This window comes from Heterocephalus glaber, unplaced genomic scaffold (assembly GCF_053883595.1).
Source record: "Heterocephalus glaber isolate CG9 unplaced genomic scaffold, H.glaber_assembly_v1.0 deba00001577, whole genome shotgun sequence".
Classification (NCBI taxonomy): domain Eukaryota; kingdom Metazoa; phylum Chordata; class Mammalia; order Rodentia; family Bathyergidae; genus Heterocephalus; species Heterocephalus glaber.
Genome location: NW_028258358.1, coordinates 26,814,598 through 26,834,597, shown reverse-complemented (window position 1 = coordinate 26,834,597; position 20,000 = coordinate 26,814,598). Strand labels below are relative to the sequence as shown.

Below are 20,000 nucleotides of genomic sequence, written 5' to 3'. Positions count from 1 at the left end.
TTGGTCCAAAGCATCTCCATATCTTCAGAAGAACTGCAATTGGCTGTGTGAAATGACAAAAGACTCAAAGCTACTATTCAACTATATATAAGTGTTTGATACTGAATTGGCTTTCTCTCCGCAAAGGTTCAATTCTCTGGCCGATAACATTACATGGTCGCTCATCATCCCATATATTCGCAAAGAACCAGATGGTCGGTTTAAAAGTAGTATTTCCAGAGGAGTGGGCAGGATAGAGCCAGAGTAGTGTGAGAAGGACGGTTCAGGCAAGAGAAGTTGAGAGACTAAACTTAGAAAGTGAAGGTGGGAATAGAAAAGAGAGAAAATACCTACAGAAGAGAGTACCCTTACAGTAAAAACAACACACTTGATATAGAGGGAAGTAGAGTATGACCTCTAGTTATTGGCTTCGGAGGATGGCAAGGAGTCACATATTAACTAAAAAAAGAAAACTAAAAATTTTCTTATGGAAGAAAGTTGTTAAGTTTCATTTTAGATTTGTCAATTGGATCTGAAGCTAACTGGTGACTAAATATCACTAAACTTTGTATTATTTGTACCTTGTATCCTAAATAAATGGATTTTCTTTTGGAGTCCTTTGCAATTGGGTAAATTATTGCTACATTATTTCCTACAATATAAGGCCCAAGCTACCGTGTAGGAAAATTTTATGTATTCTTCTGTAGTGCAAAGATCTCTGGCTACTTTTCTAGCCTCTTCTCTCGTTAAGTCTCCTCAATGGGAATGCCCAAGAAGAATGCATCCATTCTGCTTCCTTGACAACACAGTGATATTGGACACATTTGTGCCTTTGTAAAGGCTCTGTAATGAATTTTACCCCACTTTCTATCTATCCTGAAAACCTAGCTCAAGTGTAATTTTCAGGATTGTTCTTGGAGCAATCTCCAGAGAACTGATTAGATTCTACCATGTATTGTTCTTCTACAACTCATATTTTTCCATTTGCTATACTTTCATAGTTCAACATTTACCTATGTATCAGTGTCTCCTAGACTTAGAGTATCTTAAAATTATAAAGGTGACATATTCATGTGTAAGAGACGTGCCAGAAACTCACAACTCATACACTGAAAAAGTAATATTTGTTAGAAATATAATGAGATACTTTAGAGAAATCTAGCTTCAAAATATAAAAAGGAGGCAGAAAAGCCAATTCACATAATAAGAAACACAAAAATGGTGAATAAACCAAAAGTGATGACCAAGTTCACCAGAAATCAGTGAAATGCACATGATAAAGACAGCCTTAAAGTTCCCTTCAACTTGACTGAACACGTTCAATGCTTCCAAACTATTAGCCCCCGAACTTCCTTTTCTGGGAGCATATACTTTAGAGAACCCGTAACTGTAAATTCTTTCTCTGTCCCTTTGGGATATAAATCTGCCAGTTTCTTGCCAGTTTGACAGTCCACAACTCTCTTTTTGAAGGACCTCAGAGCCGTCTCTATGAAATGGAATCATCAAGAGAGTACCCTATCCTCAATTTCTGTGGCAGGGTAGGAGCCTAATCTTCATAAACACCAGGTAGCAAACAGGGATGATAACTTAATCGCAGTGATCAACGTTACCACTAATGCCACCCCAATATTGTTCCACAAGCTCACCGGAAGGCTTAGAACTCTCTTGGATTTGATTCAGTGAAATCGAATTCAGTTTCTATACCCTATTGTAAGAGTCTTGAATAATGGCTTTCTTGCCTATTTAATTCTGTCTGTTGTATTTCTCCCCAACACACATGAAGCTATTTATTTCTATTTACATAGGGAGTTTGTCAAACATTAAAAAGTCTGTAGATATGCAATTATGGTAAAAACTCAAAATTAGTTTTTCTCCACTACTGGTGCAAATATAAATCAATACAATAACCTTGAACACCAATTTTACAACCTGAAATAACACTCACATGCATAGAAAGACTTATTTGTGGGATTATTCATATTCATTAAATTAGAGAATGATAGATAATACTTTGTGATATATTCATACATCAGTTGTGACAAAGTATATTTCATTAGCTGAAACATAATTGGGGGCATATAAGTTTTAAAACACTGCTAATATCAAACAACTATAATCCAAGTGGAATTAAGAATTCATGGGACAAAGATAACAGAGGTCTAGGAAAGAAGATATGGGTAAACGTAAGGGTGAGAAACAGATCATGTCAAAAAATAAGTTGCCATTATTTTACTAATCCTAGGGATTGAACCTTGGGTCTTCCCATCAAATTACACCTCCAGTCTTTTTTATTGTTTATTTTTTTTCCAGGCTAAACTTGAACTTGTTATCCTCTTGCCTCAGCCTTACACTCTCCTGGGATAATAAGAATGCACCACCAGTCCCAGCTTCTTTCTGATTTATTGACTGATTGATTGGTGGATTGATGGTACTGGGGATTGAACCCACTGAGATGCATCTGCATCCCCTTTTAGTATTATTATTTTGAGACAGAGTCTTACTAGATTACCAAGGCTGATCTCAAACTTAATCCTTCTTCTGTAGCCTCCCTATCTGTCTATCATCTATATTAATTTTGCATGAAAACAGCAGAGCATGAAACTCAATACCATTAAACAGGTTTCAGAACGAAAACTCTTTCTAAAAATTTTGAAAACTTAACACAAAAATGTACAACAGAAAGTATTAAAACCATAAAAAGTAATCATAAAAAATATCATATTGTTATGATTCTTGCAAAAATGAAAGTGCACCAGAAAAGTATGCTCAAGCACAGACTAAACATTTAACATACCATTTCAATGTGAGCTATAAGATAGTAAGAATACAAGACACCAAATAACATGTCCGAAAATTTTAGAAAAGTTAAAAATCTTCAAGAGTAGAAAAATAAAAATTCACTTAAAATTAAATATAACCTGCAAGAAATGAAAAATCAAATAAATCTTATCAATAACATTTTAAAGAAAAATAGAAGGATAAAAGGAACCAAATTTTAACAATCAGAAAGAATTTGAGAAATGTATAAAAAGAATTTTTAAAAATGCCGAAGCTAAATTCAACAAATTATAATAGAATTTGCTACGGCAGTCAAGATATCAAATTATTTACAACTATTCCTTAACAAAAGCATCCTAGAAAATATTTGAAATTACATATTACACACATGCACTGTACTACTGAGAATAGCAACTCAAAAGTACCAATATAAAAGCATATACAATTAAAATTACTTTAAGGGAAACTGAAAACAAATCTTTGGATACTGAAAGGGGGAAAGTTAATGTGACTTATAAAGAGAAGTTAAGTAGATTATCATGACTCATTTTTTGCCAGCAACAATTTCTGCCAGAAAATTTAGTAAAAAAAGAAAACATGAGCCAACATTCTTATATCCAGAAAAATTAACTTTCATGTAGAAAGGCCATGAACCCTTATTACTATGCAATAACATGAGAAATGTTTCTCTTTTTTTTATTCATTAAATTTATCAGTACATTTTAGGTATACAACATGATGACATACATCATTGGGAATTTGTACTTTTACATGATATATCTTGGTTCTTATTTTTTTCCCCATTCTCCTGCCTTCCCTTGTATGAGAAATGTTTCTACTGTGAAACTAAAGAACATATGTATTAGACAGATATTGAGACAATACCTAGGAGTGAGCATTAAATATGTAATAACTGGAAGGATAAATGAGAGTAAAATGGCGGGTATGATAGGTAACTTGAGTATCTGTCTGTGTCTATCTATCATCTATCTATCTATCTATCTACCTATCTATCTATCTATCTATCTATCATCTATCTCTATTACAACCATAAAAATGGAGAAAGAATATAAATGGTAAATGCAAAAATGTTTAACTGATTTTAGTAATCTCAGTATGCCGTGGTATAGTACCATTCTTATTCTGATAATGTGGCATATTTAATGTACACCAAGCAAATGAGTAACTATAGACTGCTTATTTCTATTACACCTGTAAGAACCATCTATAGTGCCCAGATTGTAGTCATGAAATCCATTTCCCTACAACACAAATCAAAGGAAATGTAAACATGACTCATTCTAAGTCTGTGACTAGAAATGCACCAGCTGAGTCTGGTCTACCTTATTACACAAGATAGCACAGCCCTCAAGGATCGTATAACATGAGACAGTCTCAACTTTGGTAAGGACAAGAATTAAAATGTGTTCAAAACTGAGTTCTTGATACATGTTTTTAACATAAAAGAATCAGTCACTTTTTGAGAAAGACAAGGATGGAATCAATTCATTGTCTTGAAAATTGCTCCAATAAAAAGAAAACTTCAAGAATCTGTCCTGCTTTCCTTTAAGGCATAACCAAAAGAGGTAAGTGTATTAATCTATTTTCTGTTACACTAACCCAAATATCCAAAACTGGGAAACTTATAGAAAACAGATTTATTTGGCTCATGGTTTTGGGGCTCCCAGGCACGGTACTCATATCAGCCCAGCCCTGGTAGAGGCTTCATGGCAGAGGACATCACAAAGGCGCAGGCACTTGGGTGAAGGAGAGATCACATGGCCAGATAGAAACCCAGCGAGCTGTTCAGCAATCAACTTCCGGCTTCTTTAACTTGCTCCTGCATGAGCTAACTCAGAGGCCCCACAATAACTACTATAACATCAGTACCTTCCAAGGGCGGGACTTGCTGGAACACAGGAGCTCTCCCTAGGCCCCACCTCTTAGAGGCCATCACCTCGAGTCGAGGCCAAATCCCTAATACATGAACCCTTGAGAGACTGAGCTTCTGGCAAGAAAGATTGCCTCAGTTAAAAGAGGAAAGGACTTATAGATAAGAAAGAAACTTTGGCTGAGGAACCAACAAGTTCATGCTTATGAAAATGCATTGCAATGAATTATGAGAAAAACAGAAGTTAATATAGAATAAAATATTGCTTCAGTTCCATCATACGGACGACTACATAAAAATAACGAAAAAAATTTTAAAAATGTTTGCAAAGGTAGAGACTAACAAGAACTCTTAGTTATTTCTGGTGAGAATATAAATTGGTACAATCACTTTATAAACCAATTTGATCTTCCCAGGAAAGCTGAACATACGCATGCTCTGCTTTATAATACTGCCATACTACATCTAAGATAGAGATCAGGAACTTTTTCACATATACATGTTCAAGATGTTTTTTTTTTTAACTGCATTGTTCACAACATTCAAACACTGATATCAATAAATAAGTGGGCATATATAGTCATAAATTAGTGTTATAATTTCTTTCTTTTTTTTTTTTTTGGTATGGGGAAATCGAACTCAGGACCTTGCACTTGCGAGGCAGGCAGCGGAACCACTGAGCTAAATCCCCAGCCAGTGTTATAATTTCTTTCAAAAACAGCCATTACAGCTATAACTGTTAGTTTGGACAAAACTCAACATATTTTTTGGCAAAAAGAGTACACTAAATAACAATGCAGGCTGTAGTATTTGGTTTATAGAAAGTTCAAAAACAAGGAAAACCAAAGGACATGTTGTTTATGGATTCACATATTGTGGTTAAAACTATCATTTTCACAAAATTTATCATCATGTAAACTTTGAATCTGGGCATGTTCAGAGAAGGGTACACAGGAGTATTAAGATACTGTATTTCTTGGATTGAGCAGAAAGGTAAGGTACAGATACATTTTATTACTTTTCTTAATCTGTGTGGGTATATAACTGTAGTTCCTGCTTTTGGTTCTACATATACCTCTATCATTGCATCATGCCTTCTTCTCCATTTCATCTCATGTAATTATTATGACTTCACCTAGTTATCAAATAATTCCTTTCCTTGTCAGTTCATGGAAGCATTTTGTAAAAAATCATTTTTTTCATATTTTATTTAACTCTGTTTCATTAGGTGGAGGTGTGAGTTGGTGACTCTCAAAATGCTGTCTCTCAAGCACTGAAACTTCACAACATTGAGATTTGGAAGCCCTGTCATTATTCAAGTCTTAAGACTATCAAAATGTAAGGCAACCTAGATGCAGAAGATTACTTGTACAAAATAGTGATAAGGTATTTGTGTAAGCAATACTAATTTTATTATACAAATTTATTCCTTTAACCAGTTTAGTATATTGCTATGTAGTAAAAAGAACTGTATACCTAGACAAAATAATGAAACAAAACCTTTAGTACTTCCTCCTTGCCTACCAAATCTGCTCTTCGCTTTTGGTTTCAAAAACCATTATATTATTTTCCACATTGTTAACTTTCTAATACTTTGAAAAATAATTTTAATAATTTTGCTTCTCTGTAAATACACTGTTTGCTTTGTTCATGATGTTTGTTCTTCCTAGGATGCCTTTTCCTCCCTATTATAAATTGCTGAAACCAAATCATAAGTCCACCCTTTCAAAGGCAATTTTCTTACAAATATTGTAGTCGAATGTTTGGTTCCCAGTTGCTCTTCCTCTGTCTACTCCATGAAGTACTTCATGATTTCTCCACTTGGATAGTCTCTCCTCTCAGTACAAATAAATCATTCTGAGTGATTTATCTCTTGGGTTTTAATATGATCTAGGGGATTCTGGAGGACATTTCTTCAATGTCCATCACAAATTAGAGGATTGGGTAAATGGAGAACATTTTGGCTGAAATGCCAGAAGTAATGTTTCAAAATGGAAGAACCTGAGGGCTTTAGATCCTGATAAAAGATAGAAGTGGCTGTTTCGGAGTTTGGAAGTAAAGCCAAACAAACAGATATCAAATAAACAGATGTAAAAAATCATAAAAGCCCACTATTATTGATTTAATTGTGATCACTGCTAATGCCTTCATTCATATGATATTTTTTGCAATGTTAATACACAGGTAGAACTGCAAAAATCTGTTGCCTTATCAGAGACATTTTGGAAATATCAAGAAAGACTATAATAAACAAGGGTGTAAAATTTTGCTCTTCACTATGTGTCTTTGGATTGCAAGCAACATCATCGTCTGGCATATGGAAGAAATGCCCCACCTCAGTCCTCTGCATTATGCTTTAGTTTTTCTACAAAACACCTAAACAACTTGTATATATAAGAAATTTTGAGAGGCTCTTGGAGTAGAATGCATCTTCTTTATTTCTTTTAATTAATTATACCTACTGAATATTTAATTTTTTATCAATAATTGGTATGAAAATCACTTTTCACATAGAGGTAAAGAAATTAAGGACTCAAAGATATATTGTTTGTACATGACATATTATATCAACTACTGAGAAAAAATGTTAAAATTCCAGTAACCACACTGTTCATCTACAACAGAATGGTGTAGGATATGGGTTCCTTTCTGGTTTTGTTGACAGTTATATGACAGGTGTCAAATCATGATAAAATTTATCTAATGATATTTTCTTGATTTTTAATTTTTATTTTCTCTGTTAATCATATAATCACATTTAGCATTATGGCATTCAAAAAGATCCTAACTTCTTTGTTTTATGTCCTCTGGTATGGCACAGATTCAGCATGAAACATTACAGAATAGCTGGTTGATCTGAGATGTAAGCTAGGAGGCTTCCTTAAGCTGTAATTAATGAGTCCTCCCTTTTCACCTCAGTAAGTTAACATCAGTCTAAGCCAATGAAATGAAAATCATCACTTAGGCATTGAAAGGCAAACTCTTTTATTAAAACTCAGTTCTATTATTTAAATCCATGACTACAATACATAACTTTTTAAGAGGATGAAAGATGATTTTATGTGATTCATTAGGTATCCACATTTCATTACATACAATCTTGCTAACAAAACACCAAGCAGCTAGGACAAGTCTCACTTATTTATAAACCAAAATGAAATGTATAATCATAATAATATTCATAGTGATCACATATTAATTAAAATATATTTATCTTAGAAATATTTCAGTTCTCTTTAGTATAATTTTAATCAGTTCTGTACAAATTGAACTCATCAGTAATTTCAAAGAATTTATAGTTTTGAAAATTGAGCAAGATCAGAAAGTGAAAATTTTTCTATGGTTTTATCATTCGAGGTTTTATCTGATCCTTCATTATTAGGCATTTGCAAAATGTAGATCAAAGCATAGAGCTATTATTCAAGACTACATTTGATGTGTTATAAAAATTTGAATCGATGTAACCTTACAAAGGTAATTTCATTTATTTATCTATCTATCTATCTATCTATCTATCTATCTATTTATTTATTTTCAGTAGCAGGGATCGAACTCAGGACCTTGCACTTGCGAGGCAGGCTCAGTGCTATTGAGCTAAATCCCTGGCCCCAAAGATAATTTATTTTTATAAATGGATACAGTAAATACACGATGAACTATCTAGTAACTTTGGGTACATTTCTCTTATTTTTGGAATAATCTATAAATAAGCTGATATTCAACACTTTGCAATATAAGCTTGATGTATTTTATTTTAATCAAACTTGTTGATACTTAATTTCTTAAAAAGTATACACACTCTTAATATACATACCTGGAACTATTTTGATGGTATACAAGTCTTAAGATGCATTACCTGACACAAATTATATTAGAAAGGAAAATTCATCAACACAATGGAAATTATATGAAATAATTCTTACAATGTGAATAAATAGTTTTTTTATAGTAGTTCTGGAAAGAAAAATACAGTTGTATCTTTTGAACTTTCCCTACCTCCATGTCTAAGGTGACTGACAAAGGAAGGACCCTTGTGATTTTCCTGTGTGGACAGAGTACAATATTGTCTTCCCAGGTCATTCTTAGTGCCGTGATGAAGATTAATATTTTAGACACTGCAGTAAGGTTATTAAGTGAGAAATCTAAAGCACAATATAAAAATAGTTCTATTTATCTTGTACTATAAAAGATCAACCAGAAATCTTTCTAGATCTAGCAATTTAATATTCCAATGTTATTATCTTACTCCTTTAAAATTAATTTTATTCAGTCAAATGCTTTCTGTTTCTGTAAGCCTATATCGAGATATCACTTTGGGGAATGATTTATAAACTAGATATTTTTACCAGTGGCAGCATACCTTATTATTATTAAGTAAGAAGGCTGTGGAACAAGGGATAGTTGTAAAGTGAGATGAGAAAGGCCTGGTAAGTGAATTGAGGGTTCCTCAAATGTTTAGAATATGGGATGATGGATAGTGACATCCCATGAAGTAAGACGAGAACAAATAGATAACAAGTCCTTCTAAAGAAAGATGTTGAATGGGTGACTGGGCAGCCATCCTGGAGGGCGCAGGGATCACAGTACTGCAGCAGTACTCTGGTACTTTGTGTGAGCACGTGTCATGCCTGCCATGGCACTCTGATTCCACGACTAGGAAAATGTCATTGCCACAAATAATGGCAGGCTTTGATGTTACTTACAGGTTTTTCAATGAAAGTATAACTTTCTTGAAATTACTAAACACAACGTAATATTTTATAAACAATGATATATATAATAGAGCTTAGTTATAAATAATATGGAGCTTAACTGTGTCAACAAATCTGAAGACAAAAAAATCTACTTTTATGAATTATTTGTATCTAAATCATCTTGTCATCAAATTCATTTTCCCTGAGATTATTAGAATCACTTTCTCAAAATGAATTTGCTCAGGTGATACATTTTTTAAGCAGAGATATTGCAGTATAAATCATAACTTTGCAGGGAAATTTTAAGCAATGCTATTACAGATTTTCAGAATTATACATGAATAGTTTTCCTATAGTCTGTCCTTAGTAGAACTCTGATTTGGACTTCAGCATTTGGAGCTGTCAGGATTTAGAGGGATTGGAAGAGAAGTCATGTTAGTGAGAAGGTGCTGATTTTAGTGATACCAGCATTATTCTGATGCCTACAGGAAGAGGACTTGTTTTTTCCACTGGTGTTTTGACTGCAGGATGAGCCACTGTGAACGGAGGGCAGGTGCAGATGAGGTGGGGAGGGATAGGCTAAAGGTCCCAGTTATTGGTAAAATACCCATTTCTATGAAAGGGGCCAAATTTAGTATAATAGGAATGTAGAAAAGATTTACCTAATATTGTGATTTTTAAGCCATTCTACTGAAACATAAACATATTCTGTTTCCTGACTGAAAACTATTGCAGTTTAGATGGTTTCTTCATATAAGAAGCTCATTAGCTGACATTTAGTAATAGTTTACAAGTAGGATTACAAATATAGTTTAAAAACACTTCAAAATATTAAATAATTTGACAGCATTGGTGATGAAAACAAAATGAAACCTAAAAGACATATAAATAGTTTGATGGTAAACTTTGGCATATCGTAATGTATGCACTCCTGCACTGTGTGAAATAATATGAACAGAAACCGAAACAAATGTAATTTCAGGGTGTACTTAGGAAAATATGAATTATTATACATTTGTATAAATGGAGCAGAAACACTGAATTTACAGAATATAACAATAGTGTTATTCTTTATACATATATATGCATATATATATAACTTTAATCTTTTCAGGGTAACAAATTAACTGTGTTTACTTCTAATTATATTGTATTTTATAAAGAATAAATATAAATGTAAGGAAGAAATAATGGTATGTTCCAAGCTCTTAGGACAAATCACAACTTAGTGAATTCTGTAGAGTGTAATATTTTTTTTTCAGTACAGTTTTCTTATTTTTTATTTTTATTTATATATTAATTGGTACATTTTAGGTATACAATACATTTATAATTATCATTGGGTGTTTGTACCTGAACATGATGTATCTTAGTTCTTTTATTTTCTCCCATTACCTGTGCGCCCTTCACCCCCTCCATCCTTCTCTATTTACACAGACTTTGATTCCATTTTTTTTCTTTCTCATATTTTTTCCTTTCCCTTCTTTCATTTCCCCTTCCTCTCCCACCATCCCCAAACCCTTGGACCTTTTCCTATTTCAAATTATCAATTATTCATTTTAATCATTTTCATCCTTATTTGCACTTTCAGTTTCTCACACCAGAGAAACTATTCAGTATTTTCACATGTGTGTCCCATTTATTTCACTTAAGAGTATGGCCTCAATTTGCATCCATTTAGCTGTAAATGTCTCTAGTTTCTCATTCTTTATGGCTGAGCAGTACTCCATTTTATAAAAAAAACACATTTTCTTTATCCAGTTTCCAGTTGATGGGCACTTGGGCTGTTTCCAAGCATTAGCCATTACAAACTGTGCTGCTATGAACATGGGCACACATATATCACTGTGGTATGATTCTTTTAATTCTTTGGGGAAGATCCCCAGCAGTGGAATAGCGGGGTCAAATGGGACTTCCAGTCCTAGTTCTTTGAGGTATCTCCATACTGATTTCCACAGTGCTTGCACCAGTCTACACTCCCACCAGCAGTGGAGCAGGGTTCCTCTTTGCCCACAGCCCCGCCAGCATTTGTTATTGGTTGATTTCATGATAGCAGCCATTCTTTCTGGAGTGAAGTGGAATCTCAGCCTCGTTTTCATTTGCATCTCTCGAATGACCAGTGATGCTGAACATTTTTTCATGTATTTATTTGCTATTTCTACTTCTTTGCCTGAGAAATGTCTGTTCATTTCAGATGCCCATTTTCAGATTGGGCCTTTAAATTTGGGAGGTCTGATCTTATTAATTTCTTTATAGATTCAAGATAGTAGACCTTTGTCTGAGGAAGAGCAGGTGAAGATTTTTTCCCACACTGTGGGTTGTCTCTTCACACTGCTGGTGGTTGCTCTTGCTGTGCAAAAGCCTTTTAATAAGAAGAGATCCCACTTGTTGATTGTTTGTGCTAGTTCACGGGCAACTGAGGTTTTGTTCATAAAATCTTTTCCTACACCGATGTCTTCAAGGGTTCTACCTGACCTCTGTTCCAACTGGTTCAGAGTTCCTATTTTAATATTTAGATCTTTAATCCATTTCGATTTAAGTTTAGTGCATGGTGAGAGATATAGGTCTAGTTTTAATCTTGGCAAATTGAAGCCCAATTTTTCCAGCACCATTTATTAAAGAGGCTATCTTTCCTCCAGTGAGGGTGTTTGACTCCTTTATTGAAGATGAGATGGCTGAATGTGTCTGGCATTGTTTCTGCATCTTCTAATCTGTTCCACTGGTCCTCAGGTCTGTTTCTTTGCCAGTACCATGCTGTTTTTATCACAGTAGCTTTGTAGTAGAGTTGCAGGTTGGGGCTTGTGATACCCCTTGCCATGTCTCTGTTACCTAGAATTGCTTTTGCTATTCTGGGTCTCTTCTTGTTCCAAATGAATTTTTGGATTGTTTTCTCAAGGTCCATGAAGTATGCTGCTGGGATCTCAATTGGAATTGCATGGAATCTATATAGCAGTTTTGGAAGTATGGCCATTTTCACTATATTAATCCTTCTTACCCAGGACCAGGGGATGTCTGTCCATTTTCTGATATCATCTTCAATCTCTCTTTTCAGAGTGCCATAGTTTTCAGAGAAGAGGTCTTTGATTTCTTTCATTTGGTTGATTCCTAGGTATTTCAGTTTTTTGGATGCTATTGTGAAAGGAATTATTTGCTCTATTTCTCTCTCAGTGAGTCTGTCATTTGTGTAAAGGAAAGCTGTTGATTTTTGTGTGTTGACCTTGTAACCAGCTACTTGACTGAATTTGGTGATTAAGTCTAGAAGATGTTTGGTGGAGTTCTTGGGGTCTTCTAGATAGAGTATCATGTCATCTGCAAAAAATGACAGTTTGACTTCTTCATTACCTATCTTTATTCCTTTTATTTCTTTCTCTTGTCTAATTGCCATGGCTAATGTTTCCAGAACTATATTGAACAAGAGTGGTGATAGTGGACATCCTTGTCTCGTTCCTGATTTGAGTGTGAAGGATTTCAGTTTTTGACCATTTAGTATGATATTGGCTGTTGGTTTTTCATAGATGGCTTCTATCAGTTTGAGGTATAGACAATCTATTCCAATTTTTTCTAGGGTTTTTATCATAAATGCAAGTTGGATTTTGTCAAATGCTTTTTCTGCATCTATGGAGATAATCATATGGTTTTTGTCCTTGGCTCTGTTGATATAGTGTATTACATTGATTGATTTGTGTATCTTGAACCATCTCTGCATCGCTGGGATGAATCCCACTTGATCAGGGTGCACGATCTTCTTGATGATCTTCTGCATTCTGTTTGCCAGTATCTTATTAAGGATTTTTGCATCTATGTTCATTAGTGAGATTTGCCTATAGTTCTCCTTTTCAGTTGGGTCTTTCTCTGCTTTGGGGATCAAGGTGATGCTTGCTTCCAGGAATGAATTTGGGATTATTGCTTCCCTTTCAATTTCATTGAAGAGTTTAAACAGTAGTGGCAGCAGTTCCTCTCTAAATGTCTTGTAGAATTCAGCAGTGAAGCCATCAGGGCCTGGGCTTTTCTTTGTTGATAAGCTTTTAATGACATTTTCAATTTCATTGGTTGATATTGGGTTGTTCAGAATTTTTAGGTCTTCTTCATTCAACTTTGGTAATTCATCTGTATCTAGGAATCTGTCCATTTCTTCTGTGTTGTCCATCTTATTGGTGTATAGGTTCTGGAAGTAGGTATTGATGATCCTCTGGGTTTTTGCTGGGTCTGTTGTAATTTCACCCTTTTCATTCCTAATTGCATGGATTTGGGCCTTTTCTTTCCTTTTTCTAACAAGGTTGACTAAGGTTTTGTCAATTTTGTTGATTCTTTCGAAGAACCAACTCTTGGCTTCATTGATTTTTTGTATCGTTCTCTTAGTCTCCATTGCATTGATTTCTCCTCTGATCTTTATAATTTCCTCCCTTGTATGAGCTTTGGGGTTGTCCTGCTCTTCTTTTTCTAGAAGCTTGAGATTCAGCATCAGGTTGTTTAATTGGGCTTGTTCTGTTTTCCTAATATGGGTATTCACTGCTATGAATTTCCCTCATAAGACTGCTTTCATTGTGTCCCACAGATTCTGATATGTTGTATTGTCATTGTCATTTAATTGAAGGAACTGTCTGTTTTCTTCTTGAATTTTCTCTGTGACCCACTGGTTATTCAGAAGTGTGTTGTTCAATTTCCATGTGTTTATGAAATGTTTTGAGTTTCTTTTGCTATGGATCTCCAATTTCATTGCACTATGGTCTGATAATATACAGGGGATAACTTCAATTCCTTTGCATTTACTTAAACATGTTCTATGTGTGAGTATGTGGTCTATTTTGGAGAATGACCCATATGCAGCTGAGAAGAATGTGTATTCTGATTTTGTGGGGTGGAACACTCTGTAAACATCTGTTAAGTTCATTTGTTCAAGAGTTGGATTGATTTCCAGTATTTCATTACTTATTTTTAGTCTAGTTGATGTATCTATTTGTGACAATGGGGTGTTGAGGTCCCCCACTACAATTGTATTAGTGCATATATGACTTTTCATGTCCATTAGTATTTGTTTTATATAGTTGGGTGCACTAGTGTTTGGTGCATAGATATTTATGATTGTCATCTCTTCCTCTTGGATTGTTCCCTTTACAAGGATGTAGTGTCCTTCTTCACCTCTCTTAATCACTGTTGGTTTTAAATCTACTTGATCTGCAAAGAGGATAGCTACTCCTTCTTTTTTTCGGGTTTCTGTCACATGGAGTATTGTTTTCCACCCTTTAACTTTCTGTCTGTGAGTTTCCTTTTGATATAAGTGTGTTTCTTGTATGCAGCATATTGCTGGGTTTTGCTTCTTGACTCATTCTGCCAGTCTATTTCTTTGGATTGGTGAATTGAGACCATTAATATTGATGGTTATATCTGAAACATATTGACTTGTCATTGCCATGACTTTTTCTTTTTGTTGGGTTCTCCCCCTTTCCATTTAATTTCTTGTCATGCCCGATGGGTTCATTCTGCTTTGCTTCCTGGGGTTGTGATCCTCAATGTCTGTTCCTAGGATATTGTGTAATATTCTTTGGAGTGCTGATTTGGTATTCATGAAGTTCCTAAAGTGCTCTTTGTCATGAAAGTATCTTATTTCTCCATCAATTTTGAAAGATACTTTTGCAGGGTACATCAATCTGGGTTGGAGGCTGTTTTCTTTTAGGGCTTGGAATATGTCACTCCAAGGTCTTCTTGCCTTGATGGTTTGTGTTGAGAAGTCTGCTGTGATTCTTATGGGCTTTCCTTTGTATGTGATTTGTTTCTTTTCTCTAACTGCTTGTAGAACTTTGTTCTTCTGTTGAGTTTCTGGAATCTTAACAATTATATGCCTCTGTGTAGTTTTTTTTGATCAAGGCTATTTGGAGTCCTATATGCCTCATTTATCTGTATGTCAAGCTCTTTTCCCCTGCTTGGGAAGTTTTCTGCTATTATTTCTGTGAAGAGATTTTTTATGTCATCTCCACTCTCTCCTGTTTCTTCATTGAGCCCAATCAGTCTTATGTTATTCTTCTTTGCATCATCTAGCAGTGGCTGGATTGATTTTTCATGTTCCCTTATAATTTTGAAGCAATTTTTCTTTTCCTGGTTACTAATTGCCATCTTATCTTCTATATCTGAAATTCTGTCCTCACACTGGCTCATTCTGCTGTGTAGACTTTCAATGGAGTTTTTCATCTCCTGGAAATCTATTTGCATCTGTTTTATGGATTCCATTTGTTTCTTATGTTGGGATTCCATCATATTCCTGAGCTCCTTTCTAGATTTATATTAATCATGTCTTGCACTAGGGGCACAATTTCTCCTGTTATCTGAGAAATTATTTCTGATTTCATTTTTTCCAGATCCCCTTTTGTTGCCAGTTCAGTGGGTCCAGGTGGTTGAGTATCAGAGTGTTATATCTCATTTCCCTTTGGGGTTGCTGTAGGTGATCTGCAAGTCTGGTTTTGAGACTTATTTACGTGTTTCCTCATTTAGACTGGGGTGCGGGGCTGTTAGCACTTGCACGGATTACCTCCTCTGAGCTGGGAGAGGTGGGACAGGGGCCGGGAGCAGTGGTAGGGATGGTGGCCTAAAAGCCCTTTCTTGTGGACTGGGAGCATCAGGAGGGATGGTGGCCAGGAAGCCCCTTTCTCTGGGCCAGGAGCGGTGGGAGGGATGGTGGCCTGGAAGCCCCTTCCTCTGAGCCAGGAGCAGCGGGACAGAAGGTGGCCCAAAAGCCCTTTCCTCTGGGCTGGGAGCAGCGGGAGAGATGGTGACCTGGAAGCCCCTTCCTCTGGACCAGGAGCAGTGGGATGGCAGTTCAGAAGCCCCTACGTCTGGGCTGGGAGCAGCGGGACTCTGTACCGTGGTCTGGTGGTCTGGTGTCCTCTGCATCTTTGTAGTGTGGAACCAGGTGGCTGCCTGTCTGCAGCAGGCTGATTCCTATTTTTAAGTCATTAAGACCATCCAAAACTATGTTTAATTTGCTTTACCCATGTATCAAACTAGCCAAAAAGGCAAAATATTATAGTGATTTTCAAAAATAGAAATGTGACTTACACTTTGATACTTTTCTTATCCCTCTTTATTTCAGCATGCTATCCACACTGGTTTCCTAACCACTTATTAAAAATTGAAAGGCAGTAACAAAAACTCTTAGAAACATAATAAGCAGCCCACTTAGAGCACGGCGATGGGGATTTTTCTTTTCATGTTTGTCTGGAGTACCTGAAAATCATCTATATCTTAATCTACTCAATTCTGATGGGTGGTTGTTTGTAACATACCGGTCCATTTCAGCAGTAATTGAAACCAAGGTTTTGAAGTTAAAAAAAAAAAAATCTTCCTTGCCACCTTGACAAGTATAGTTTCATGAGAAAACTCTAGTTGAATATCCTTCACTCTCTGTAGTTCCTTCATGAAACAAACCCAGAGAGTTGTCTATGACAAGTCCTTGAGTTTATAAGTAACTTCAAAAAGTGAAAAATCTCATAAAGATGCCAGTTCTATATTACATACACACATACATATTATAAAATTTCAACTATACAAGAATTTTTGCAATAATTTTAATGCCTTAAAATTCTGCCATCATTTAAATGACAATTAAATTATAGTATGGAGCAGTACACTAGATACAATAAACTAAAGATTATTGAATTCACTATTATAATAATAGATGTATCATAATTACTGAGTACAGTAGAAGACATCTAGTATAAGAGTAATCTTGTCGGTTACCTTTGCTGCCTGTGTGCCCCATGTTGTTTCTGCTCTGCCATACCTGTTTGTCATCCCTGCCTTGGAGTTGGCTGATTATGGACTGAAACCTCTATGAGCTCAGATGGAAGCTGTGGTAGTCGTGGTTGAGCTCGTCCAGCACCCTCTGTCTCAGTGACTTCTTTACTGCCACCGGGGTCACTGGGCTCTACACCCTGCTCCAGCTTTTTGTTCTTGACCTTCAGGGACTGGAGTCATCGCTGAGAGGGGGCAATGAATGCCAGCCAGGCACCGGAAGTTACCGGCCCCCCAACGAACACACCGGCTGCAGTGGAAGTCCATGGCACTCCTGCCACCACACACCGGTGCTCAGGCCTCAGCATCCAGTGGCCGCTGGGCTCGGCTCTGAGGCACAGCTACAACTTCTACTGTGATATTGAAGAAAAATTGTGAGAAGAGAAATCTTTGCCATATTTCTGATCTCAGAAAGAAAGATTCGTGCCTCTCATCATGCACAGCAGCCATGGCATCCATCAGTGTCATGTAGATGTTCTTTCAAGGCGTACTACTGAGAATGTCCATTAATGGAATGTTGCTCCAAGAATGATGCAGGCAGGGTCAGCTGAAGAAGCCATGATGCAACCAGACTCATGGTTGCTAATATTGAAGATATTTGAAGTCTTTATATTCTGAGATGGTTCATTATGCAGTGATAATTGAACCAGGATGCTGATTTCTGTGAAGACATCAGGATTTGGGAGTGAGGGGAGGACAAGGAGCTGTGCTGCCTCCTCTTGGACATCAGAGAGCTCCTGTGATGGAGGTGCGGAAGCCACACCAGCCCCATGCACAGGATCTTGCTATGTAGTTTGGGCTGGCCTTGAACACAGTATGTAGCTGAGGCTGACTTCAATTGCATATCCTCAGTCTCCAGGCGCTGGGATTACAAGCATCCTCCACTACATCTGGAAGCAGTTAACAATTGCTGGCAACTCGTGACGTGATACTCCCTTCCTGATAAACACTGCTGCTCCCAGCCAGCCGCACAGTCATGAACGGTAAACAAGCGGTGCTCCGAAGGGGACTGTCCTGTACAAGCTATCTTCTTCAGGTTCACCTCTTTGCAGATCCTGAAATCAAGATTTCAATAGCTCGACATTGCTGGTATCAGGTTGACCCTCCCATAGAAGAAATTTGTTATACAACTTTCTAGAGTAGGCCCAGGGATGCCATAGCCACATAAAATCCTCAGGTGTACTTCACAGTGCAAAACAGCAAATAACTGGAGGAGCAGAGCCCCCCCCAAGTGCCAAGGAGGTGAGCTGCACAGATGCCAACAGCACCACTCTCCCCCCACCCTGGTGGCTATGCTGAGACAGTATCTGGATCCACAGCACAGAGGTGCAGGGGGTCATAAAGGACATTGTTCTGAGCTCCAGAAGATAGAGCAGAAGTGAGCGACAGAAAGAGAACCTTTCTCAGGCTCCTTGATGAAAATGGAAGCCCATTGGAAAAGTGAAGAAAATCTCTGCAATAAAGGCACCCCAGACCACTGTAGTTGCACACTGAATCAGGCAGGATGGTGTGTGACTGCAGTCCCAGCACTCTGGACAGCTGAGGTAAGAAGGTCACATGGTGGAGTCCAGCCCAACAAATTTGGTGAGCTAATGAGACCCTTAGTGGGTATCTGAAGTAAAATGTCTGAGGATATAGTTCACTGAGGAGATGCAGAGTACAAGCCCCAGTAATGCAAAAGTGAAAAACTAACAGATAGATGATAAGTAGATAAAAATATTCATAGATACTTAGATAAAAATAACAAAATAAGTGGCCACTGATTTATTTAGTATGAAGAAAAAATGGCTGTCACGGGCGGAGACAGGGGGAGAGTTCCCACAGTCCCAGGCCTGACTCTCCCAAGGTCGCAGAAGGTTGTGGAAGAATCAGAGACTGAAAGCTTAGAAGCAAAGTTGTACTTTTATTCAGCAAGCATGTAAGAGTACAGCTGCCTTCTCGCAGAGAGACAGGCAGGGGTGCCCGAAATGGAGGCACCATTGAAGGGGGCTCAAAATGTTGGTTTTATAGTAGTTGGGGCCTATCCTGCCTCTGGGCTGAGGGCACCCCTAATTGATTGGTTAATGATTAACTTAGCTCATTACTAGAGACAACAGGGAAGGATCTTTTCAGATGCCCTTTACAACTTAGGGCCAAGGTTCTTTTTCCTTTTGATCTTAGCAAACCAGGCTTTGCAGGGTACAGAGTGAAGAGGAGATGCAACCTCAGCAGACTGTCAGCTTTTTATGGGTGGTTAAGCCTGTTCTGCCAGCTATCTGAACTCCTTTGGGGAGGGGCTCATCTCTCCCTGCCTAGGGGTCTCTATCCCTACAGGGCTATAGGCTTTTCTATTACATGGAGACTCAGGTTATGGAAACCCAAGACATGAGCTCACTTCCTTGGCAACATGTTCAAACAGAACTTGGAACCCTAGTTAGTGGGTGTCACAATCTAGTAACAGCCGTCTCCCAAGCTCAGTTGGCCAGAGACGGTCAACAGTGAACATGCTGAGCTGCTTCTCCACTTCGAGAGGCCGCAGCCTCAGGACCCCAGGTAGAGAAAGTATCTGTGCAAGATTAAGAAGACGACTGACTACGTTCAGATGCTGCAGGACTGCCAAAGTCACCCCATTGAAGGTCTCCCCAGGAGTGAGCACCAGTGACCTACCACAATCAAGGCACCCCAGAGAAGTCTCCCTAAGCCTAAATACCAATGGCACAGAAAGTATCTGTGCAAGATTAAGAAGACGACTGACTATGTTCAGATGCTGCAGGACTGCCAAAGTCACCCCATTGAAGGTCTCCCCAGGAGTGAGCACCAGTGACCTACCACAATCAAGGCACCTCAGTGAAATCTCCCTAAGCCTAAATACCAACAGCACAGAAACTGGGAGG

At 37.2% G+C, this 20,000-nt stretch overlaps 1 protein-coding gene across 6 annotated transcripts in view; it reads right to left on the bottom strand.

Annotated features, from left to right (window-relative positions):
• The window catches only part of Gpc5 (glypican 5), a 1,453,028-nt gene that overhangs the window by 709,667 nt on the left and 723,361 nt on the right, over window positions 1-20,000 (bottom strand). The window lies entirely within an intron of this gene.